Below are 7,948 nucleotides of genomic sequence, written 5' to 3'. Positions count from 1 at the left end.
CTAAAAAAAGGCAATAAATGTTTTCATCCTGAAATCTATTGCTAATTTGAAAGAACAGAACCAGATAATTTCTCGGTGTTCAGTGATAGTTTTGTTTGTGCCATCTGTAGGCCTCACTGGACATTGATCAATATATACTACGCACACAAAGGCTTTGCTAAAGCATTGTCCAGAGTAGGCCTGACCAGCAAACCTGACTGAAGTACAAACTCCTTATGTAAGCACGTGGGCCAGATGTGCACTCATGCCAGGAGATGGGAAGGGGAGATGGCTGTACAAGGTGAAGGATTTACAGTATCAGAATAACACTCAGAACAAGGTGTCCACAAAGCAAAGATACAGATGGAATGCAATACATAATTTGTTTCAATCACTGTTAGGAAAGCTAAGGCAGATACGGAACTAGGGCTAGCATCAAGGATCAAGGACAACAAAATTTTAAATACATAGGGAGTATGAAGAAGGCACCAGGTAATGTGGGGCCCCTGTAGGATACGCTAGGCAATCTGGTGGCTGCACCAGAGGAAAAAGCAGACCTTTTTAACAATTTCTTTCCCTCCATTTTTTTGTGCAGGGACTGGGACTCCCCCACCAAGATTTGGGATGGACTCAGGAGAGACTCTGCCAGGCCTAGAGTCAAGGAGGACTGAGTTAGAGAACTTTTGGAGGGGCTGGACATGTTCAAATCAGCAGGTCCAGATGTTCTCCCCCCCAGGGTGTTGAGGGAATTGGCAGGGGGAATCGTGGGGCCCCTGGCACAGCTTTATGAGCACTTGTGGTGCTCTGGCCAGGTGCCGGATGACTGGAAGAGGGCCAATGTGGTCCCCATCTTCAAAAAAGGGAGGAAGGAGGGCCCGGGCAGCTATAGGTCTGTTAGTCTTACTTCAATCCTGGGGAAGCTCTTTGAGAAGATTATCAAGGAGCACATCTGTGAAGGGCCAGCAGCGGGGATGATGCTCAGGGGCAGCCAGCATGGGTTCATTAGGGGCTGGTCCTGTCAGATCAACCTGATTGCCTTCTACGATCAGATCACAAAATCATTGGATTCAGGTGTCACAGTGGATATAGTCTTTCTGCACTTCAGGAAGGCCTTTGACACTGTCTCCCACACCATTCTTATTAAAAAGCTAGGCAACTGTGGCATTGATGCCTACACAGTCAGATGGGTCACAAATTGGCTGAGGGGCCGCACTCAGAGTGGTGGTGGACAGCTTATATTCAACCTACAGGGATGTGAGCAGTGGAATTCTACAGGGCTCAGTCCTTAGGCCCGCACTGTTCAATTTCTTTATTAGCGACTTGGACGAAGGGGTGAAATCACCCTGTTCAAATTCACTGATGACACCAAGATTTGGGGCAAGGTGGGCACACTAGAAGGGAGGGACAGGATACAGCTGGACCTGGACAGGTTACAGGGGTGGGCAAATGAAAATAGGATGGGATTCAATACTAACAAGTACAGGGTGCTGCACTTGGGCAGTAGGAACCAGCAGCATACCTATTGGCTGGGGAACTCTATTCTCGAAAGCAGTGACAGAAAGAGATCTTGGAGTCATTATCAACTCCAAGATGAACATGGACCGCCAATGTGAGGACACGGTCAATAGGGCTAACTGCACCTTGTCGTGCATCCACAAATGCATCACAAGCAGGGCCAAGGAGGTGATCCTCCCCCTCTATGCGACACTGGTCAGGCCACAGTTGGAGTACTGCATCCAGTTCTGGGCACCGCACTTCAGGAGGGATGTGGAGAACATTGAGAGGGTCCAAAGAAGGGCCACTCACATGATTCAGGGACAGCAGGGCAAACCCTACGAGGAGAGGCTATGGGACCTTAACCTGTTCAGCCTTCACAAGAGAAGGATGAGAGGGGACCTGGTGGCCTTCTATAAACTTACCAGGGGGGGCCAGTGGGGTTTGGGAGAGACCTTGTTCCCCAAAGCGCCTCCCGCAGTAACAAGGAATAACGGCCATAAGTTGTTAGAGAGTAGGTTCAGACTAGACATTAGAAGGCACTACTTCACAGTCAGGGCAGCTAGGATCTGGAACCAACTTCCAAGGGAAGTAGTGCTGGCTCCTACCTTGGGGTCTTTAAGAGGAGGCTTGACGATTACCTAGCTGGGGTCATTTGAGCCCAGTTTTCTCTCCTGCCCAGGGCAGGGGTACAGACTAGAAGATCTGCAAGGTCCCTTCCGATCCTACATCTATGAATCTATAAAAGGAGAACTGGAAAGTATGGGAACTTTATAGCAGCCTAGGATAAACTGTGTGGTGCTGTGCTGACTACCTTGTCACAGGTACAAATGCCTTAATTCCTGGTCTGATGTACTTGTTAGGCCAAAGCATGTCAGGGCAATGCTTGTAGACAATAAACCTGGCTGAATCCTTGCCCCTACCCCCAAGCCTGTGGTGATGGAATCTCCTGGCTGTGACTTTGTGGACACTGAAGTTCCTGAGACTTTAGCACTGACGACACAGCAACAGGAATCCTGGTTTTCTCTGATAAAAAAAATCCCCAATTTTTGGATTAAAAAACCCCCAAAATCCACACTTTTCTGTGACTAAAATGAAACACCACTATATATAGACACAAGTGGTGTTTTATGGAAAAATATGGATTCAGGGTTACTTTTTTTAATCTGAAAATTGGGTTGTTTTGTTTTTTTATCAGAGAAAACCAGGATCTCTGCACATCAATAACACCTGACGAAGACAACAGCAAGGACAACACTCATAACATCTGAAGACACCATTGTGCTCTCATGCCTTCATAGCACTATACCACATGGAATACATATAGCAGCTAGTGCAGTGGCTCTCAAACTTTTTAGACTCAAGATACCCGTCAGAAAATGCCAGCTTTTAGTTTTTACTTGTTTTTTTGACTACAGAAAAATGAGAGTAATTTTTCTGTTGCAAAGAACTCAGAAAGACCACAACAGCTGAAAATGTATGTAATACTCTGGATTCCTATTTGAAATTTCTGGATTTGTCTTGTGGAACATGTTTGCATATGTAACAACACTAGCATTTGTGTGGCACCCTGAAGAATCCTTGAAAGGATCTCAAGGAATGCCAGGGTGCTGCAGCTCTGTGGTTGAGAACTACTGAGCTAGAGGCAGGGGCGGATCCAAAGAGGAGATAGTGGCATGGTTGCACCTCCCAGGATTTTTTTTCAGTCCTTAAAGCAGGTGAAAATCCCCCCTCTCTCCCGTTGGTGCTCAGAGGCATATGCCTTTCCCCCACACTGGCTGCTCCTGCTGTCCTTGCTGTCCCAGAACTGCTTCTGCCCACCTCAACTGGGCAGCACAGGTGCTAGGCTCAACTGGGGATGGAGACAGCAGCAACAGAGCATGGTGGAAGAGTCACTTCCCCCACCCTTCCCAGCCTCCCTAGAAGCAGGCATGGGGAAGGAGAACCCCTCCACCCATCCAGCTGCTGCTGTCCAGTCCTCATCCCCAACTGAGTCCAGCTCCCACACAGCCAGGCTGTGGCAGGAGGCTCTGGAGCTTCTCCCACCCTCTGGGACAAAGGGTAAACCCTCAGCAGCATGCGAGGGAGGGGAGGGGACATGCCTCTGAGCACCAAGAGGAAGCAAAGGGAGATTTTTAACTTGTTTTAGGGACTTCAGTTCCCAGAGGCTCCCGCATGGGAAGGGGGAGGAGACTGGGAGCAGGGGGTGCAGCCACCCCTGCAGTATGGGGCGCTGCTCCTGCATCCCCTTTGGGAGATCATACAATGTTAGAAAATAAGGGCTAGAAGGGACCTCAGGAGATCATTTAGTCCAATCCCCTGCTCAAAGCAGGACCATCCCTAGCTCAGGGGGGACTTGGTAGCAGTCTACAATTATATATGAGGGGTACATCAAGATCTGGGAGAACAGCTATTTACAAGAGCTCCGCAAGGGATAACAAGGTCTAACAGCCATAAACTCCAGGAAGGCCGATTTAGACCAGATATAAGAAAAACGTTCTTTATGGTGTTGGGGGTTAATTACCAATTTAATCTCTGATTATCTGAGCCTGCCCAAACAACAGCTCTCTGTCAATTAACCCTCCGAAAGGTGGAGTGGTTCTTTGCCCAAAGCGTATCTAATCACCGCTTGTATTAAATAAATAACTAAGAGAATTGCTAAAAGTATATGAAGAAAATGGTTTATTATAAAACTAACAAGAACAGGTAAGTATCATATGCCATACAAGTACACGGGAACACACTGTCTTCATACTAATGCTATACAAATCCTAACCCAACAATATCTAATTACAACAACGACAATAAAAGGACTAAACTTTATTATAAGGGACAGGGGAACTTTATTTAGTTTGGCTCCAGTCGCTGGGGTAGAGACAACTGCACCTCAGGCAGCGGCTTCTGATCTTCATTGGCTGTACGCCGAGAAGAAGAACCCCAACAACCCAGAAGGGAAGAACAGGATAGGGTAATGCTTACCAATCAGAGCAGAGGGCCGCTACCTTATGTGATAGACACACCTGGGGAGAAGAGCCCGGGAAGCCAACACTTTCTGCTCTGGTGGCAGACAGAGGATCTCCCAGAGCGACTGGGCCCAGCACCAGGAACCTCCGCGGTTCACACTGTTGATCGGTCACTCAGCCTCTCCATGTGTCTATCTTTCCTACCAACAAGCACCCCGACTTTTTTCCTTCTCTCAGTCACGCCTCAGTTCAGCCACACCACACACCCACGGTCTCAGACACGCGCCTCACACACACCGAGCTCCGCCCTCTCAGGGTCTCTTGAAGGGCTTCTGCACACGGCTCTGCTCACAGTGCTCGGGCGTGCACACAGCACTCTATTCCAGGGCCTCTGCAGAGGGGGGTCAGGTAGAGGCCATCTGCTGACCTACTTAACTAGAACTGTATGAACCGAGCCCCCATTTCCACCATTACAATGGTGCGGTGCACGTGTCCAGGGTCTGGAGCAGACTCCCCCCAAAGGTGGCACAAGCACCTGCTCTGGACTCTTTCAAAAAACATCTGGACATTTTTCTTGCTGGGATCACTTGATCCCAGCTGACTTCCTGCCTATGGCGGAAGGGCTGGACCTGATGATCTCACGAGGTCCCTTCCAGCCCCTAACGTCTATGAAATCTATGAAACGAGTACCACCCCTGGCTAAAAGGTTCTGTTCCTTTCAACAGTCAAGGAACTGCTTCAGTTAAAATGTACACCTTAGACAAACTCTGCCTAGAAAGTGATGCTTAGTCCGTGGGTGCATACACTAGAATCAGCAGCGTACAGCCAGTATGGGTAGTCTTGTCAGGGCATCCTTCACTATAGACCCTTTTCATCATCAGCCGCTGTTTTCAGTTGCCTGCAACTTTCCCAAACAGACACTAGGCTGAAGTTTTCCAAGTCAGATTTCTGCCTGAGGCAAATTTGTGTATGTGTGTGCGCGTGTTGTGTGTATGGTCATATGTGTGTTGTGTGTGTGTATGTAGGGTTACCATACATCTGGGTTTTCCTGGACATGTCCTCTTTTTGGGTCATTGCCTTCCAGGCAGTTTTGTTTTCTTTTTTAATATCAAGAAATGTCTAGGATTTTGCTCTGCCCCTGCTCAGCATCTAAGTTTTTCCTGGAACTTCTTGGCTTGCCCCAGTTAGGAGCTGCTTGGGCCTGGGGGGAGCGGGGTGGGTGACTGGAAGCTGGGGTATCACATGGGTCTGTGCATGGCCCTGGGCAGCTGCAGGTAGGTAAGGCCAGGGCTTGGGGAAAGAGAGAGAGAGACAGAGAGAGAGAGAGAGTGTTTGTGTGTGGCAGGGAGATGTCTGCCTCTCTGGCGGGGGAAGCGGGTGAGGGGGAATCTTTGGGGGCAGCTGGGAGCTGTGTGGGCAGCAGGGCTGGGGGGGCAGGGGGCTGTGGGTCAGGAGTGAAAGGCACCAGCAGGGCAGGGGGGCTGTGGCTTGGGAGCGAGGGGCACCAGGGGGGCAGGGAGATTATGGGTTGGGAGCGTGGGGCACAGGCAGGGCCAGGGGCTATGGATCAGGAGTGAGGGGTATCAGCAGGGACAGGGGGGCTGTGGGTTCAGAGTGAGGGGCAGCAGCAGGGCTGAGGGGGACATGGCTTGGGAGTGTGGAACAGGGGTAGGGCACGGGCATATCACTGCCCACAATCATATCACACCCCCCCCAACCGGTGTCCTCTTTTTTGAAACAAGAAATATGATAACCCTATGTGTGTGAGTGTAGTGTGAATGTCTGTGTGTGTGTATGTGTATGTACACAGGGGTGCAAAGCTTCAGCTGCAATAGGCCATTTTAGGGAACTTGGTTAGGGAAACACTCTGCTGTTTCTATTTGTGCTTTAACAAGACAAACCCTTGGCCTTTTTCTGGCCAAGAGCCTCAGTACTTTGGGACCAGAGCCTCAGTGGTTTGGGACGTTTGGAGACCTGGTCGAGAGCTGTAGCAGCAAGCAACCTGCAAGCCAAATGCTACAACAGAGGCAGGACAGGAGAGGACATGTAATAGCGGACGGGGGGGTTTATTTATTCATAAATCTACTGGATACAAAAATCATGGACTAAATATAGACATTGGATTTATGGCACATTATAACCTTCCTGCCATCCAATAACCCCAGGTAATCTCTCTACATTTTCCCTGCTATATTTTATCACCTGTTAATATTTTCCTGTTTTGTTCCTCCCCTTCACCTGTCTCACACTCATCCCCTCTGATGTTCCCTGCCATGCATTTGTATTTTCACAGACCTGCATTTTGCATATTGGCTTAAGCTTCTTTTCAACCCTACAGAGAAGACACAGACGAGAAGACTCTTCCTATGCCTGAGGAAGGGCACTTGTGCCAGAAAGCTTTCAAAGAACAATTTTTTGGAACTATTCAGTTGGTCTAATAAAAGATATCACAGGGCACAACTACATGTACATTTTAAACAGCGTTTTGGGCCAGGCAAGTCTCTATTCAGTGATGTCCAGAAGTGTCCCCTAGTGGCACAGAGACATGGTCTGGGGTGGCCCAAAAAGGATTTTTGGGTATAATCCCAGCCCAATATCCAGTTCCTTATTCAGTTCCACGTACATGGCACAGCAGCTGGGGTGCTGGCTGTTGTTAGCCTGGCACGGCCAAACTGTGCTTTGGGCCGGGCAAATCCCTGGTCAGAGATGTCCAGGACAGTCCCGCAGTACCACAGTCATGTTCTGGGGTGGCCCAAGGATTTCTGGGTATAATCCCAGCCCAAAATCCAGTTTTTTATTGGGGTGCATACAGTTAGCAGAGTGGCTGGGGTGCTGCCTGTTGGCAGCCCGGCACGGCCGAACTGTGCTTTGGGCCGGGCAAGTGTCTGGTCACAGATGTCCAGGACAGTCCCCCAGCGACGCAGAGGTGTTCTGATGGGTGGCCCAAGCAGATTTTTTAGCCACAATCCCAGCCCAAAAGCCAGTTCCTTGTTCAAACCATTATGTTTAGTATACTGGGCATGGGGGCTGTTAGTTGGCAGGCTGGCACGGCCAATTCGTGCTTTGGGCCAGGCGGGACTGTGGTCAGGGGTCTTTGGGCCAGTCCCCTAGGGGCATTGCCACAAAATTTGGGGTGGCCCAAGTATTTTGACCCATAATCCTATCCTAATCTGGCCTTCCTTTAGGGCTCTGTACTTGATGTGAGATATTATTTTACATATTAATTAGCACATACACGTAGCTAATGAAATTCTGCCTATTTAGGATGTGTAATTCATTAATAAGTTTTTATTAGTCTATATTAGCTTTGAAAAAGGAACTGGGAATAAGGAATCGGGAACAAGGAACCAACTTCAGCCACATCCTGCGGAAGGAGGTGCAGAAGCTGCGCAGCCGCCTCCGACTGGCCCAGTCCCCGTGCACGGAACTTTTGGGTCCCCCAGCGGCCGCCCGCGCAACTGAGACCAAGCGGCGGGGTCGGGGCCCGGCAGGGCACAGCGCGATGCGCACGC

Source organism: Alligator sinensis, unplaced genomic scaffold, assembly GCF_000455745.1.
Source record: "Alligator sinensis unplaced genomic scaffold, ASM45574v1 scaffold645_1, whole genome shotgun sequence".
In the NCBI taxonomy this organism is placed as follows: Eukaryota; Metazoa; Chordata; order Crocodylia; family Alligatoridae; genus Alligator; species Alligator sinensis.
The sequence above is the reverse complement of the archived record's forward strand: the minus strand, read 5'-3'. Positions refer to the sequence as shown.